The sequence below is a fragment of the Dendrobates tinctorius genome, unplaced genomic scaffold (genome assembly GCF_039654945.1).
Source record: "Dendrobates tinctorius isolate UK_male_01 unplaced genomic scaffold, ASM3965494v1 ptg000402l, whole genome shotgun sequence".
Taxonomy (NCBI): Eukaryota; Metazoa; Chordata; class Amphibia; order Anura; family Dendrobatidae; genus Dendrobates; species Dendrobates tinctorius.
The window spans coordinates 70,283-87,417 of record NW_027362067.1 but is presented as its reverse complement, the minus strand read 5'-3'; the positions used below and the strand labels follow the sequence as shown (position 1 = coordinate 87,417).

At 43.4% G+C, this 17,135-nt stretch overlaps 1 long non-coding RNA gene across 1 annotated transcript in view; it reads right to left on the bottom strand.

The window, feature by feature from the left end:
* The window catches only part of LOC141076379 (uncharacterized), a 32,405-nt gene that overhangs the window by 12,900 nt on the left and 2,370 nt on the right, over window positions 1-17,135 (bottom strand). The window contains exons 3-4 of the long non-coding RNA XR_012227474.1: window positions 5,251-5,509; window positions 4,968-5,093 (exon numbers count right to left, since the gene is read on the bottom strand). This is a non-coding gene — a long non-coding RNA (uncharacterized lncRNA). The remainder of the gene's footprint in view (window positions 1-4,967; window positions 5,094-5,250; window positions 5,510-17,135) is intronic.

The window sequence follows — 17,135 nt, the reverse complement described above, 5'->3', positions numbered from 1 at the left end:
TTTCTCCCTGAACATCATGCCTCTTCAGCTTAGAGAAGCCTACCGTGCTCCTGGCAGCTCCGAGCCGGCCATTGACCAGCCAAGAGCTCATTGACTCATCTTGGGTCTTTCTCCTTCATGTGAGTCAGCTCATGCCAACAGGGCAAGCAGCCAAACTTGTGGAATTAGCCCTATTACAAAGTCTATTGAAGGTCTGAACAAAATGACAGCACTATATTGAATTATTAAACGAGTCATCTAGGCAAAAGGCGTTAGTTACCGGAGGCTTGGAGTGATCATACTCCCTAGTTGTCATCCTCATGTATCCAGGGCCGTTCTTTGGTCTTTGCCGGCACTGGATGCATTGATGTCCGAGTTTAACCAGCCAGAGGACTGTTCTGCTATGACTTGTAATAGTCGATATTAGTCTGGTGACTTCAACAGTGTTTCATCAGAAAAACATCAATGATTTGCAGTTCAATTCACCTGTGATTGGCTGCAGTGGTCCTCCCGCGGGTTCAACTATGTCATCGCTTCCAGTACAGTTGCACACAGTGGATCGGCCTACACTGGGTTCAGGAGGATGACAGCACAGCAGATGAGTAGGATTTATTTAATTTTTAGGCAATCCATCCCCCAGCTATCCAGAACCTTTGGCCTGAACATGCCCTATACTTGTGAGGGACCAGTCTTGTCAAATTATTCTGACCATCATCTATTGAGGAGGTACGTCCTAGATTGGATCGGGAAAGATCATGAAAAATGATAATTTATTCCAAAGTTTTTTGATACTTTGTCACATAAAAGGTTTAGATTAGTAGGTTTTATAGAAGGTGAAAATGTGCATAAGTGGCCCACAAAATCAGGCTGGCATTTAGTGGCACATATTCAGATTTGGTCACAGATACTACTGGGAAACCATAGACATAGTATTGGTCACTGTTATAATGAATTGATAGCCATGGTAGGTATAATATGCTCCGTGCATAGTGTTATAGGATGTAGTGTGCATCGGTAATGTTACTGATCTAGAAGTACTGTAAAGGTAATGCCTAGTGTGAGTAATGTACAGCATTGGATGATATAGGTATTAGGCCCCTGTATCTGGTCCTAATTTTTGGGACTAGCCCATACTGGGAGGTGGGTTCCAGTAAAAGCAGAGCACTTCTTGACAGTAGATCAGATAGCCATAGAGTTTGTGAATGACAGTGACAAGGTCAAGTTCAAGGTGCATTGGCTTGAAAGCAAGCACTACCACATGTAGTTCAGGGTGGTATGAGGCATTACAAAATTCCCTGCCGACATTCCTGCAATGTCCGTAGCCCAAGACTCAGTACAGATGCCAAGGAGAATGCCTTAACCCTTCCGTACAAAGGCAAATGGAACCATGTGTGGGAAGACTAACAAATCTCGCCAATACTACGGAACTGGACAGGAAATCCCTGTGGCTGAAAAGACCTGTTAAAGTCGGGATAGTCCAGATACAACGGAAAGATGTTGGAAATGTACTGTACTATGGAAACAAGAAATGGAGAGAGCTGTGTCTAAAACTGCGTGTTACAATCTGTTGAACTTGAACTGTCCAGTTAACTTTTATGTATTGGAACGAACCACGTGTCCCCGGATCTGTGTGTGGGTGTGCCTTGAGTTCTCCAACTTCAGGAAGTCTCATTAATACTATGTAATGGAAGACCGTGCAGGCCTCCGGCCCACAAGTGAGAAACGCGCCATACACATGACGGCACACTGGGACTGGAACATGATTTTCCTGTAAAATGCTAGGGCATCATGGAACAGGGGCTCGCCCACGACTACCGGTCTATGGCACCTTACACATATAAAGATGTCATCTACAGTGGGGAAAAAAAGTATTTAGTCAGTCAGCAATAGTGCAAGTTCCACCACTTAAAAAGATGAGAGGCGTCTGTAATTTACATCATAGGTAGACCTCAACTATGGGAGACAAACTGAGGAAAAAAAAAAATCCAGAAAATCACATTGTCTGTTTTTTTTCATTTTATTTGCATATTATGGTGGAAAATAAGTATTTGGTCAGAAACAAGCAATCAAGATTTCTGGCTCTCACAGACCTGTAACTTCTTCTTTAAGAGTCTCCTCTTTCCTCCACTCATTGCCTGTAGTAATGGCACCTGTTTAAACTTGTTATCAGTATAAAAAGACACCTGTGCACACCCTCAAACAGTCTGACTCCAAACTCCACTATGGTGAAGACCAAAGAGCTGTCAAAGGACACCAGAAACAAAATTGTAGCCCTGCACCAGGCTGGGAAGACTGAATCTGCAATAGCCAACCAGCTTGGAGTGAAGAAATCAACTGTGGGAGCAATAATTAGAAAATGGAAGACATACAAGACCACTGATAATCTCCCTCGATCTGGTGCTCCACGCAAAATCCCACCCCGTGGGGTCAGAATGATCACAAGAACGGTGAGCAAAAATCCCAGAACCACGCGGGGGGACCTAGTGAATGAACTGCAGAGTGCTGGGACCAATGTAACAAGGCCTACCATAAGTAACACACTACGCCACCATGGACTCAGATCCTGCAGTGCCAGACGTGTCCCACTGCTTAAGCCTGTACATGTCCGGGCCCGTCTGAAGTTTGCTAGAGAGCATTTGGATGATTCAGAGGAGTTTTGGGAGAATGTCCTATGGTCTGATGAAACCAAACTGGAACTGTTTGGTAGAAACACAACTTGTCGTGTTTGGAGGAAAAAGAATACTGAGTTGCATCCATCAAACACCATACCTACTGTAAAGCATGGTGGTGGAAACATCATGCTTTGGGGCTGTTTCTCTGCAAAGGGGCCAGGACGACTGATCCGGGTACATGAAAGAATGAATGGGGCCATGTATCGTGAGATTTTGAGTGCAAACCTCCTTCCATCAGCAAGGGCATTGAAGATGAAACGTGGCTGGGTCTTTCAACATGACAATGATCCAAAGCACACCGCCAGGGCAACGAAGGAGTGGCTTCGTAAGAAGCATTTCAAGGTCCTGGAGTGGCCTAGCCAGTCTCCAGATCTCAACCCTATAGAAAACCTTTGGAGGGAGTTGAAAGTCCGTGTTGCCAAGCGAAAAGCCAAAAACATCACTGCTCTAGAGGAGATCTGCATGGAGGAATGGGCCAACATACCAACAACAGTGTGTGGCAACCTTGTGAAGACTTACAGAAAACGTCTGACCTCTGTCATTGCCAACAAAGGATATATCACAAAGTATTGAGATGAAATTTTGTTTCTGACCAAATACTTATTTTCCACCATAATATGCAAATAAAATGAAAAAAAAACAACAGACAATGTGATTTTCTGGATTTTTTTTTCTCAGTTTGTCTCCCATAGTTGAGGTCTACCTATGATGTAAATTACAGACGCCTCTCATCTTTTTAAGTGGTGGAACTTGCACTATTGCTGACTGACTAAATACTTTTTTTCCCCACTGTATATGTAAAATACAATATAAGAACAATGCAGTGACATTAGGGTGCTGCAAAAATAATGCTGCAGAGGAACTATGGGGCTGAACACTACGACTCAATGGGAACTTGTCAGAACCTTCTATATCCCCAAAATATTTGTATGCCTGTATTTCCCTTTAAAAAAAATTAGCAAGTTGAACCCAAAAGTTATGCTCCAGCAGAGAGAATTGGCATTTTGAAATTCTGTATTTATGTGTCTGGAGGTGCATTGTGGTACGACAAAGCATTTTACAGCTCCTCAGCCTCACGCTGTTTTTACTGTTGAGTATCCAAATCAATGAACTGTCAATCACCTAAGGGAGAGTGGTGCTAGACAATGCATACAGCGTGAGGCTGAGGAGCTGTAAGTGCATCTTCCTTCGCACACCAGATGCATATACACATGACACGCCCACCAGGGCCGTGGGGTACTCGGAACCAGGCTGGGAAGTTCTTTGGGGAAGTCACGGGCCGTGGTCCCACTCAATGGCCATGGCAGTGCCGTAAAATAGGGAATATGTATATGGGATTTAACGTGACGCACCTGTGGTGTTCAGCAATGAATGGAAGACGCGAAAGGAGACCGCTGGGGCTGCTGGTGACACAGCAGGGATGGTTGTGCTCCGCACAGGTGTAGCGGGACCCCAGAGCTACCGGTTCCATTTATGTCAGGCTTTGTGTACCTTGTGGTGCAGGACTCAGGGCGCAAGAGATCACTGGAGGACACAAGGGCTGTAGTTTTCTTTTCCTTTACTTGATGGTTGATAGTACAGACCGGGGCACTGGTAACAGATCGTAATGGAAAGCCGGGTAGCTTGGAAGCAATTTTGGATACACCTGGCCAGGTAGGTATGGAGGCCTTCCTTCGGCGTTGTCCTCCCTTTTTCCTCACTGCCTAACAGCTCACCCTCCTGCTGCTGTCTCTCTGTTTAAAAACAAATTGTTGCCCGCATGGCAGGCAGCTCAAGCCCATCACAGGTGCTGCTCCTTTGTGTCGACTCCAGGCTCCAGTATGCTGCTGTGCCGCCAGGTATTAGAATGGGCCAGGAGACCTGCAGTCCCCTGCTCTCCAGATTTGGCTGCCGGGAACAACCACGGACTCCGGTATCCGGTTCCTAGCGCTCAGCTCTGGGGCGAGTTTAATCACAGCTCCACTCCCCAGGTTTTGCTTGACTTCTCTGCTACCGACACCTTGTAAGGGGACCCCTCCTTGCTCCCAGGCATGACATTACTCCCTGTGAGGGAGGCAATTCCACTGTGGCAACTCGACTCCTGGGGTGAAGAACTACAGAACTTCAAAATGTGATTTCTCACTGCTGGATCATCACTTTGGAGTCATAAAGGGATCAACTTGCTCATCTTATACATTGTTTAGGGCTGTAAACGTTTGACAGGTTCCCTTTAAAGCCCATTTAGATAAATTGATAATATTGGCCTTGTACTGTATATATCCTATAATATGGGTCCTATAATGCTTGCTTGACAGGTGATTGTATCGTCATTATTACCTGCACCCAGTGTTCCCCATAGTTTTCCGGCTCCTGCTGTGCCCGGCAATTAAGTCCATGTATTCACCGAATATGAGTAAATAAATCCAATAGAAGACTCATTTTGTCTGATACTTCTGCCATTACCTAGAATCACAACATCAAAGAAGAGATGAGCGACGCTGACATCTTCCCATACAAGATTATTTCACAGCATTTCCCTTCAGATCATTCCGGTCTCAAGCCCACGACCGGTGTCCTAAGGAGCAGATCGGATTTAGTTTATGGGATTTTTGTTGGCTACCTGAGGAGGTTAAAGGGTCTGTAGTCTTAGCCAATGTCATGTTATGTAATCTTGTTAAATGGATGGAGGAGCTTTTCTTGGTAAGAGGACATCTGTCAGATAGATATGTTGGGATTTTAGCATTTAATGGTGATTCCAGCTTCTTTTAAGTGCAAATCTCATCATAAAGCAATCTAGAAGATTTTGAGTCTTTGGGAAGCATTGTGACATTTCACATCTTTTCTTCTTGAATTGAAGCTTTTCTTACACGGTTGTCATCCTAAGGGGTTAAGGAGCAGACGTAAGACTATTACAAGGATTTCCTCAAATTAAAAGTAGCTATATTCGGTATACATCACATATATTCTTAAAATTAGAAAATTAGAGCCAGATAGGCAGACATCTCTGCTCCATTGAAATTGACTTGTCTGCTCAGCGGCTCAGAAGGACAATTCTATGGCCACTCTAAATTCTCCATCTCCCTTCACATTTTGGACCTGGTTACTAGAGGCAGAATTTCATAATTACAAAAAATATCAACTTTGGCCCAGTTTATGACGCTCCACCATCACTTTTTCCCATTCAAGCATTTTGGTAAAATTTTGGGGGGGGACTTCAAAATAGCACCAAGAACAAGATCCACCAAGCGCCAAGATTTTTATTCGAAGAGAAGAAGAGACTGATGCATCACTCACAGTTACACCAATAATAATATATCTACGAAATTGTGCAAAATTAAAAAGAAAGTGTTTTGGGAAGCGCCATCCAAATTGGGTCTAAGTAGATGGACCTGTCACCTAGTTGACTTTGTCTTCCTCACCCACAGATACAGTATAGAATAGACAGAAGCCAGCAGTTGTTTCAAAATATTCTTTTGGACCAGTTTCAGCCAAACATATCCTGCGTACACTTGTGTGCTTTTAATCACAGATGTAAATTTTGGTTTGACCCCAGGTTTAGTGACCAAAATTGCCAGCTTCATAGAGATCTGTGAAGATGTCAGTTTGGGTCTTTAAAGTCACAGTCAGGTTAGAACTTGCAGCCATAATTTCACCTCTCTCTGATATCACCACAAGTGGTTGGGTCTTTTTTGCACTTCCTGGGACTTTTATTTTGCATTATAAATATTAGCATGGTCTTTTTTTTTTGCTTTTCAATACATTTAAGTACAGGAAGAAAAAAATTTTTTTTTTCCTTTTCCATTTTTTCTTTTTGTAAGAAAATAAAACGTTTGTTTTGGGTCACCATAATCTGAGGGCCATAACTTTTTCCATCAGCAGAGCAATGGAATGACTTGTTTATCAGTTACCATGTACTGATAAAAAAAAAGTTGTATGCACCCCAATGTTTCACCTTTTTAAGTTTGGGGAGGAGGGATAATCAAAAATTGGCAATTCTACACTTTCAAAATTTTTTTTACTGTATTTACTGGATGATTAATAGGACACGTTAACTTTACTCTGATCATCACTATGAATATTTCGATAAATTGAAATTTCCCCCCCCCCGCCCCAGGTTTTACTGCTTTTGTATAAATATAAAAATGGTCGCTACAGTCCAAGACCAATGATCATTTTTACTATTCCACCAATTAAGCTAAGGAAGAAGCACTCGCGATACGCGCGTCAGGGTCAGAAGGTTCAGCTCACTTGGCATTGCATTTTTTGAGAGGCGCAGATTCAGGCAATATGTACACGCAATGGGGTATTGGACCCCTCTTATAAGCGCAAGTATTAGTGATACACTGACGGCACTTGGCAGTACGGTGATCCACACAGAAATAAAGGCTCTGTCATTGATTAATTTCCCTTTCACTGCATTGCATAAGTATTGCATTCTTTTTTGCATGTGCAATTTAATGCAGCTGGTTAATATATGTAGACAGAGTTTAAAGTTCAGATCCTTGTCTGGGTAGGTGGCAATTTGGATCAGTCTTCCTATGCACACACGGATATATTTTATGCAGCTATAGGGCAACAGTTTTGTTCAATGACTATTATAACAGTCGGTATTTTCATGATGGCATTTCAGCAACTGCCTGAGATAGCCTATTTCATGCATTGTATTTCACATATGTATTTGTAAGGGAATGGAAAATGTTATTCTTCTATCTTTTATCTCTTTCTCGTATTTTACTGGTACACGTTCATGTGTATTACCAATATGTGTGTGTCACACAGGTATTACTACACTATTCTGTGTATTACCTTAAGGGATAAAAGGTATAATGTATATTTATGTTAATGCTTTGTATAACTACAGTTATAGTTGTAGGGAAATCGTAGTACCCCAGTTAGGCCACTAGATGGGGGTGGAGTGCATACTCAGCCTGTAAATAGTTAAAGTAGGAGGAGCTAATGGCCATTAAGCTGAGGAACAGCTGAGATTTGAATCAGTTGGGCCGGAGCGCCCAGCCGTCCAGGCCCTGAGGGCCACAGATGACAACACTGCAAAACACAGCAGCGCAGATCACAGCTGCACGGTTCACAGTAGCGCAGAACATAGCAGTGCAGATGACTACACTACAGATGGTAGCGAGACAGTTGGCAGCAGTACGGCAGCACAGATCGCCAATTATGAGGCAGCTTGCTACGTGGGCAGATGCATTTTTGTCTGGGGCGAAACAGACAGGGAAACGCCCAAAAATGGTGAAGATGGACAGAGGATGCTGTGATGCTGAACGGGACGTCCCGGAGATATGCTGAAGAAAGATAGTGAGAGCATAGGGAAAGTGATAGAATTGTGCACTGTGGAATCTGAGGTAACCGCTGCAAAGAAAATGGATGTGCTGTGTACAAAAATGAGTAAAGCTGTTATTGTTAAAGCTGAACGGGACTGTGATCCTTTGTTCCACATTGTCTGAGGAGAACGTGCAGCACATTACAGAAAGCCCTGAGAAGAATGGAGCTGCAGGTATGCTAACAGGAAGCGGTCATGTCTATGTGAGGGCAGGCCAGGACACCATTACCCTGGAGTCCTCGGCCATGACTATGGTCCTGGCCGATCCTTACACTTGGCGTAGTCGGCCGGGTGCCGAAGTCGTGCAGCGTGGGAGTTCTGTAGAATATGAAGTCGATGTGACAGGAAAAGATGACACTGATGTGACAAGAAAAGATGAGACTGGAGATGTGAGAGAAGTGACAAGTGCCTCAGATGCTATGAAGACTCTGGAGAATTTGATGTGGATTGCTATACTGTCTTGTGGAGATGCTGCAAAGAGAGTAGAGACTGAAATTCAGAAAGTGACCACTATATTGGAAATGCCTAAACCTTTATGTGGGACTGAAAATGCCTCAGTGACAAAGATGACAGTGCGTGGCGTCATGAGAGAAAACTGACTCCGCCCTTCGTGGGCATGTCTTAGAAAGAGCGCAAAAGCCTGCCTGCCAGTCGTCGCCAACCTGCCCATGGTGGGTGTGGCTAAAGGAACGAGGACCACACCCTCCACTTTCGAATGCTGCAAAATGGGTGGAGTGGATGGAGTTGACCCAGCCCAGAAACGGGTCGGGTGCAGCTAATGTGAGTGGAGTGGTGAGTGCACCCCAGCCCCTGACCTTGGATTAATGGTCGCTGCCACGGGCCTCAGTTGCAGAAGCTGTTGTTCGGCCCTTTTTCTTGGAAGAATAGTCCTTGCCCCAACTCCATGTCTCTGAGGCTCAGTCTCCCTCTGCCACTGTGAATGCTTTTTTAAAATTTTGGATAACTAGAGGAGGAAGACCTGTGAAGACTCAGACGTCAAGGTTAGGCTGGTTTCACATTTGCGTTTTTTAGCGCTGGAAAAAAACGCTAACCTGCGCATGCGTTTTTTCCCCTATATTTAACATGGGTGCGCATACCTGCGCGCTTGTAAGCGCATGTATGCGATTTTCATGCGCTGCGTTTTTTTGGGGTGTGCGATTGGATTTTCCAGACGCATCATGTTGCATTTTTTGGCCCTGCAAAAAAGCGCATGCGCACATATGCGCACGTTTTGCGCTAAAAATGGCCATTATAGCCTATGGATGCGCATATGTGCGCACTGGCATGCTCATGTAAGCGTTTTTTTTGCATATGCGTTTTTTTTTTTTAACCATGGAATTTAGGGGTTTGGGTTAGAGTTAGGGTTAGTTAAGGGGGTTTAGGGTTAGGGTTAGGGTCAGGGTCAGGGTTAGGGTTGGGTTTTGGGTCAGGGTTAGGGTTAAGTATGGTTTGGTTAAGGGTTAGGGTCAGGGTCAGGATTAGGGTTAAGTATGGTTTTGTTAAGGGTTAGGGTCAGGGTTAGGGTTAGGGTTAGGGTCAGGGTTAGGGTTAGGGTTATGGTTAGGGTTAAGTATGGTTTTGTTAAGGATTAGGGTCAGGGTTAGGGTCAGGATTAGGGTTAAGTATGGTTTGGTTAAGGGTTAGGGTCAGGGTCAGGGTTAGGGTTAGGGTTAGGGTCAGGATTAGGGTTAGGGTTAGGGTCAGGGTTAGGGTTAGGGTCAGGGTTAAGTATGGTTTTGTTAAGGGTTAGGGTCAGGATTAGGGTTAAGTATGGTTTTGTTAAGGGTTAGGGTCAGGGTTAGGGTCAGGGTTAGGGTTAAGTATGGTTTGGTTAAGGGTTAGGGTCAGGGTCAGGGTTAGGGTTAGGGTTAAGTATGGTTTTGTTAAGGGTTAGGGTCAGGGTTAGGGTTAGGGTCAGGGTCAGTTAGGGTTTAGGGTTTGGGTTAGGGTTAAGTATGATTTGGTTAAGGGTTAGGGTTAAGTATGATTTGGTTAAGGGTTAGGGTCAGGGTTAGGGTTAGGGTCAGGGTTAGGGTTAGGGTTAGTAAAGTCATGGTTTGGGTAGTGTGAGGGGCCACCTAAAAATGTTGGAAAAAAACGCAAACGCGGTAAAAACGCACTAAAAACGCATACAAACGCTTAAAAACGCTGCGTTTTTTTCATGCATGCTCATAAAAATGCTTGAAAAAAATCGCAGCAGTTGTATGCTTTTGTATGCGTTTTTTCAATGCGTTTTTTTGCGGGAAAAACGCGCTGCAAAAAAAAGCAAGTGTGAAACTAGCCTGAGATTTCAGAAAGGCAGATTTTAAGGGATTCAGAAAGAGAATTGGAGGGATCCAATGGCTGGATATCCTTAAGGACAAAAATGTCCAGGAAGGATGGGAAATCTTGAAAAATGAAATTCTCAAAGCACAATTGTTAACAATTGTGAAAAGAGGGAAGAATAGGAAGCATTTAAGGAAACCAGGATGGATGAACACATTAAGCACATGCTAAAAAGGAAGAAAGAAAGGTTTATAAAATGGAAAGAGGGAGGCATATGTAAAGAAGAATATAATGCTGTCTGCAGAACCCAAATCAGATTATCTAAAGCTGACAATGAATTGAGGCTTGCAAGAGACGTCAAAAGCAATAATAAAGGATTTTGGGGGATGTCAAAAGTAAAAGAAAAGTCAATGATACTATAGGATTTTTACAGGATGAAAATGATGAAATGGTAAGACAGGATGTTGAGAAGGCCGAACTTTTAAATTCCTATTTTGCATCTGTTTTCTCTCAGAAAGGAAATGTAACAAACTGTTCTTCACTGTCCTATTAAGGGAATAGAAGAATCCAGGATATCTATAAACAGAAAGATAGTGAGGAAACACTTAGCTAACCTAAATGAATTCAAGTCTAAAAGGTACAGATGAATTACACCCCAGAGTGCTGAAGGAGATATCAGAATAAATTTTTGAACCCCTCTCCATAATCTTTGAAAATTCTTGGAGAACAGGAGAAGTCCCAGAAGACTGGAGAAGGGCAAATGTTGTTCCTATCTTCAAAAAAGGGAAGAAGGTGGACCCAGGCAACTATAGGCCAGTGAGTCTGACTTCTATACCAGGAAAGATCTTTGAACAAATTATTAAACAACATGTATGTACGTACCTAGATAAGAATGAAGTGATTAAACAGAGTCAGCATGGGTTTGTAACTAATAAGTCATGTCAGACTAACTTAATTTCCTTCTATGATGGAATCACTGATTGGGTGGATCAGGGAAATGCTGTAGATATAGTATATCTTGACTTTAGCAAAGCGTTTGACAAAGTATCTCACACAATCCTTATTGAAAAAATGACTAAGTATGGAATGGACAAGGCAACTGTTAGGTGGATTCATAACTGGCTTAGTGATCGGACCCAAAGAGTGGTCGTAAATGACTGCACATCCAGTTGGAAGAATATCTCAAGTGGGGTACCACAGGGCTCTGTATTGTTCAACATCTTTATCAATGATTTAGATGAAGGAATTGAGGGTAAACTGATTAAAATTGCTGATGACACAAAGCTAGGAGGGATAGCTACTACTAGAGAAGAGCGAGAGAGGATTCAAAAAGATATAAATAAACTGGAGCAGTGGGCAGCAACTAACAGAATGCATTTTTCCCTGTTAAAAACCAAAGTACTACATCTGGGCAATAAAAATGAAAAAAGCATATACATAATGGGAGGAATAGGGCTAAGCAACAGCACATGTGAAAAATACTTGGGTATACTAATAGATCACAGACTGAATATAAGTCAACAGTGTGATGCAGCAGCAAAAAAGGCAAATGCAATTCTAGGATGTATTAACAGAAGCATACAGTCTAGATCACGTGAAGTTATTATTGCCCTCTACTCCTCTTTGGTCAGACCTCATCTGGAATACTGTGTCCAGTTTTGGGCGCCACATTTTAAAAAAAAAGACATCAACAAACTGGAGCAAGTTCAGAAAAGAGCGACCAGAATGGTGACCGGTCTGCAAATCCTGTCTTATGAGGAAAGGTTGCAGGATTTGGGAATGTTTAGCTTGCAAAAGAGAAGACTGAGAGGAGACTTAATAGCTGTGTACAAATATCTCAAGGGCTGTCACATTGTAGAAGGATCAACTTTATTCTCATTTGCACAAGGAAAGACTAGAAGCAATGGGATGAAACTGAATGGGAGGAGACACATTAGATATTAGAAAAAACTTTTTGACAGAGTGATCAATGAGTGGAACAGACTTCCACGAGAGGTGGCGAGTTCTCCTTCAATAGAAGTCTTCAAACAGAGGCTGGACAGACATCTGTCTGGGATGATTTAGCGAATCCTGCTTTGAGCAGGGGGTTGGACCAGATGGCCCAGGAGGTCCCTTGCAACTCTATGATTCTATGTCTCTGGGTGCCTCCCATTTCCACCAGCCTGGAGAGGGCCCTTTTCTTTGCCTAGTCAGGCCGCCTGGATCGAGAGTGTCATCAGGCGCAAAAAGCAACATGAGCATGAGGCAGGAGCATGAGGTCTGGGTAGAGTTGCACCACAGAAGGGAGGACGCTATGGCAGACCGCCACAGTAGTGGGCAGCTAGTTTACACCGACGAGGGCCGCGGCTATGGTTTTATCTGTGAAAATGGGGACCAATGCCAAGGTCTATGTCAATATGGCCTCAGTCAAATTTGGCTGGCCCCGGCGTTAAGGAGACTGGGTTACCATCTTCAAGGAAGATGGCCCTCGTGGCTACTACACTGTGGCTGTGGAACTGCAAAGTGAGGACTTGGAGCTATATGCAGGCCCGGAGCGGGCTCATTTTGATCCTAGTACCCAGGATACTGCCCAGCTAGGCCCTACATCTTGATTCCCCGAGGAAGCTATGACATCTGCGGCTGCAGAGTCATTGAATCGGGCTCTGCACCCAAGACATAATGAACCGGCATAGGACGAGTGCCAATGAATTGCTACTTCTGAATAGGGCTGTTCCGCGTCCTCATTAATATGCTCGCTGCACCAACTGAAATAGGGACTGTTCCGCATCCCTATGGGTGGAGAAGCCCCAATGCGCCCCATAGCTGGGTGCGGTATGGCCGGATGGCCTCAAAGTTGATGTTTGTTTTTTGTAATTGTGCCCTTTCTACTGGAAAGCAGAACCATGCCCTAGGACTGTAGTCCAGATTACTTGCAGCTGCAGCAACAGACTTTTCAGGACAGGCAGCACACATGAAATAAAGGTCAATGCCATCCTCAAAGGAAGGCTGAGCACAACCCCAAATACTGTGGATCTTATACATGGAACACTTGTACAGTATATATGTTTACGTCCCATGGATAAACAGGACCGGAGTTCAATGAACGTTGTCGAGGAAATAGACTTTTCTTACCACAGATAGTATTATTGGACTGTAGGTGACCTGGAGTACTGTGAGCCAGGCACCTCTGATAAGAAAAGTGAAAGAGTTTAATAAGAACATTGTTCATGTTGAGCTAAGTTGAATTATTTTTAAAATGTCTTCCTATGCGAGTATTGACTGTAAAGAATAAAGTGGGTATGGAATGGTCAGGGACAACCATTGTTAAAGGAAGGGAGAATCTAAGGGAATGGAAAATGTTTTTGGTCTACTTTTTATCTCTCTCATATTTTACTGGTACTGCTATATGTTCATGTGTATTATCATTTTGTGTGTCACATAGGTACTGCTACACTATTCTGTGTATTAACTTAAGGGATAAAAGGTGTAATGTATAATTATGTTAATGCTATGTATAACTACTGTTATAGTTGTAGGGAAAGCATAGTACCTCAGTTAGGCCACTAGATGGGGGTGGCGCGCATACGCAGCCTGTAAATAGTTAAAGTAAGAGGAGCTAATGGTCGTTAAGCTGAGGAACATCTGAGATTTGAATCAGTTGGGTGGGAGCGCCCTAACAGGGCAGTCAGCTCTGTAACGTTAAAGACACGGGCCCAGCCATCCAGGGCCTGAGGGCCACAGATGACAACACTGCAAAACACAGCCGCACAGCTCACAGCAGCGCAGAACATAGCGGGGCAGATGACTACACTATGGTTATACAGAGTGTACAATATGGTTATACACAGTACACTCTGAAGACAGTGAAGAACGGTGGTGCCAGCATCATGATATGGGTCTTCAGAGAGTACTGTGGTTTGAATGCAGAGATTGGGGGTCATCTGACGAACTGTCTTTGTCACTTGGACCCAAAAAGAACAATTTTACTTTCATCAGTCCACAAAATGTTTCTCCTTTTCTCTTTATGCCATTTGATGTGTTCTTTGGCAAATTGTATCCGCTTCAGTACATTTTTTCTTTTTTTTTTTAGCAAGAAGTCCTGGCAAAGTAACACTAAAGATTTCCTTCACTCAGGTGTTTTCTGTCACAGTCTTCACAGGTAACTTGAGACTGTCTGTGATCATCCTGGAGCTGATCATTGGCTGAGCCTTTGCCATGCTGGCTATTCTTCCATCCATTCGAATGGTAGTCTTCCGAGAGACATGGAAGAAAACGGGTTTAGCTTCCCATTATAAAGCATTGGAGATGATTTTAGCTGAACAGCCGATCACTGTCTGCGCTTCTTTATAAGTTTTTCCCTCTTCAATCAAACTTTTTAATCAAATTACGCTGTTCGTCTGAACAATGTCTCATACAACCCATATTTCTTAGACTTTCAAGGAGAAATACATGTACAACATGTCCTGGCTTCACTCTTAAATAAGGGCCACCTGAATCACACCTGTCTCTTCACAGAATGATTGATCTTACCAATTGAGCTCCACACTGATTATTGTGATCACACCGTGATCTTTCAATTAATTATTCTAATACACAGACTCAGAAACCTGCAGATCATGTGTTAGGAGTCGGATTTCTGCGTTTACTCTGCAGGGATCCAGATCCTCACATTCTGCACTCTCCTCCTATTTTTCCACTGCAGAGGAGATTGCCTTGCAGCAAATCTCTCCTGAGGCTAAGTCCCTCTGTATTCTTACTGGGCATGCTCATAGGACGATCTCCCATTGGAGATCGGGAGTCATGTGCTCAGGTCCCGCTTCAGTTCTTATTGGTCCATCTCGGAGATCTGGAAGGTCCCGGCTGCTATAAAAGGCGCACATGGCTGTTCCGCCATGCGCTAGTATAGACTATACTTGCTATGTGTGAATGGTGACGGATGTATGACTCTGGTAACTGACTCATTTGAAACCCCTTCCCTCTGATATTACGCATGGTGATAGGGAGTTAGTTTAGCAGTCAGCGCCAGTCAGTGGCAAGCCTTAAGCCACTGTGCGCACCACTACGCTAGCGTCCGACATCGCGCTTTCTATCTGGCTTTGTCGTCGAGCGGCAGTGTCCTACGCCACGCTGCAGTTGTAGCCCTTCTAGGCGTTCGCAGCAGCGACGTGGCACACACGGTAGGTCTAGAGGGACGCAGCTCCTCTGTCTTAGGTCCTGCTCCTGTGACCAGATACCGTGTGCGCATCTACCTGAAGCCTGTGACTAACAGGTTCAACGTTTTATGTGTTTTTTGTTGCGTCACCTCTGTGTGTGAACAGAGGCCGCTCTGCGCACTCCGGGTGAAGTTGAACCAGTGTGCATCATACCGCCATATTGATCCCCTGTCATAACTCAGCAGCGGTTGTTACACCTACTGCACGGTGGACCCCGAGCGGCGAACACACTTTATTTTTATTTAGTGCGTTCCACCGTTCCTAACATCATGAATGCGGAGTCTGGTGGTTTTTTTTAGACCAACTGGTAAATTGTGTGACGTGTGGTAATATAATTTATACCAAAAACAGGGATTAATATGGTTAGTCATACTGGACTGCTATTTTGAGCTACTGTATGAGATCTGGGGTCGGGGACGAGCGGAGGATTGGGTACAAACTTTCCATGGTAGTACATCTTTTATCTGCAATCAGGACACATTTCGTTTGCATTGAATAATTTATATGTAAATCTATTTCTCCGGCATGTGACAGATTTGATCTTCTCCATCTACAGATTTCCTGGAGATCTCATTCTTCTTGGGTCTTGTTTTCAGATGATCTGACACAGGTTCTCTATGGTTTATAATTATAACTTCATATAATGCATCCTAAGGATAAAAAGAACATTGAGGTGGAAATACCAAATGTGAGAGTTTTATAATTATTTATTAGTCCAGATGTGAGGGTCTTAAAGCCCCATGAAATTTCACTAAATTACTATTGCTGTAAAGGAAGGGGATTTATAAAGAGGTTATTTAACCTTAAAGCCCCCCGCAGATCCACATTGTCTGGCGCTCTTGTATGGCCGGTAGGATTACTGTCGTACAAGATGCCATCTTACTTGTCTCACTTGTTTTCACTGATCACTCATATTTGTATTATTAGGAAAAGCCAAGAGAGGTCCCGAAATCCAGGAGAACCATCTCTGATGTGATCAGGCTGCCCCCAACTTGTGATCCCTTTGTGGATGTCTAGCCTCAGGCTCGGAGAGTCTGGGAACCTGCTAAGAAAAATCTCCAACTCATTAACATCCCAATTAAGAGGGGACAAAGCAACAGCAACTACAGAGAGGGGGAATAAGAAGCCGAGAAAGGGAGAAAAGATAATTACTAGGAGCGGTGGGGATTATACCCCATCATGAATGCACCAGCAATGGAGAGCAGGTCTATGACTCCTAATTAATGTGACATTAAAGGTTTCGTTGTGATATCTCTTCCAATAACACCATAACAATACAAAACGAAGGGGGAGGGGGTGTAATATCCGTCTATAATGGTCCATGATACCCAACAGTACGGTAACGCCACGCTGGATTCCAGCTGTTCATCGTGAAGAGAAAGACATTCATATATTTGGTAAATTATTAAAATATTAATTTAATAAAATGTATTAATCTGAACTTAGCATCAATATTTCTCAAATCTATATGATGGCTTCAATTTAGAGGAATAAAATTCTTTTTAAACATTATGACATTAGTGTGTTTCATTTTTAAGGATCGGTAACGTTTCTTCCCCTTGGATATACCGGATCATTACACTTCATCATTTACATTGCCTAATGATTGATGATCGACAATTAAATAAAAAGTTTAAAAAATCTCAGCCGTCATTAGAACAAATGTATTTCTACCTAATAAAGTGAATATTCATTCCTCCTAGCGCGGGG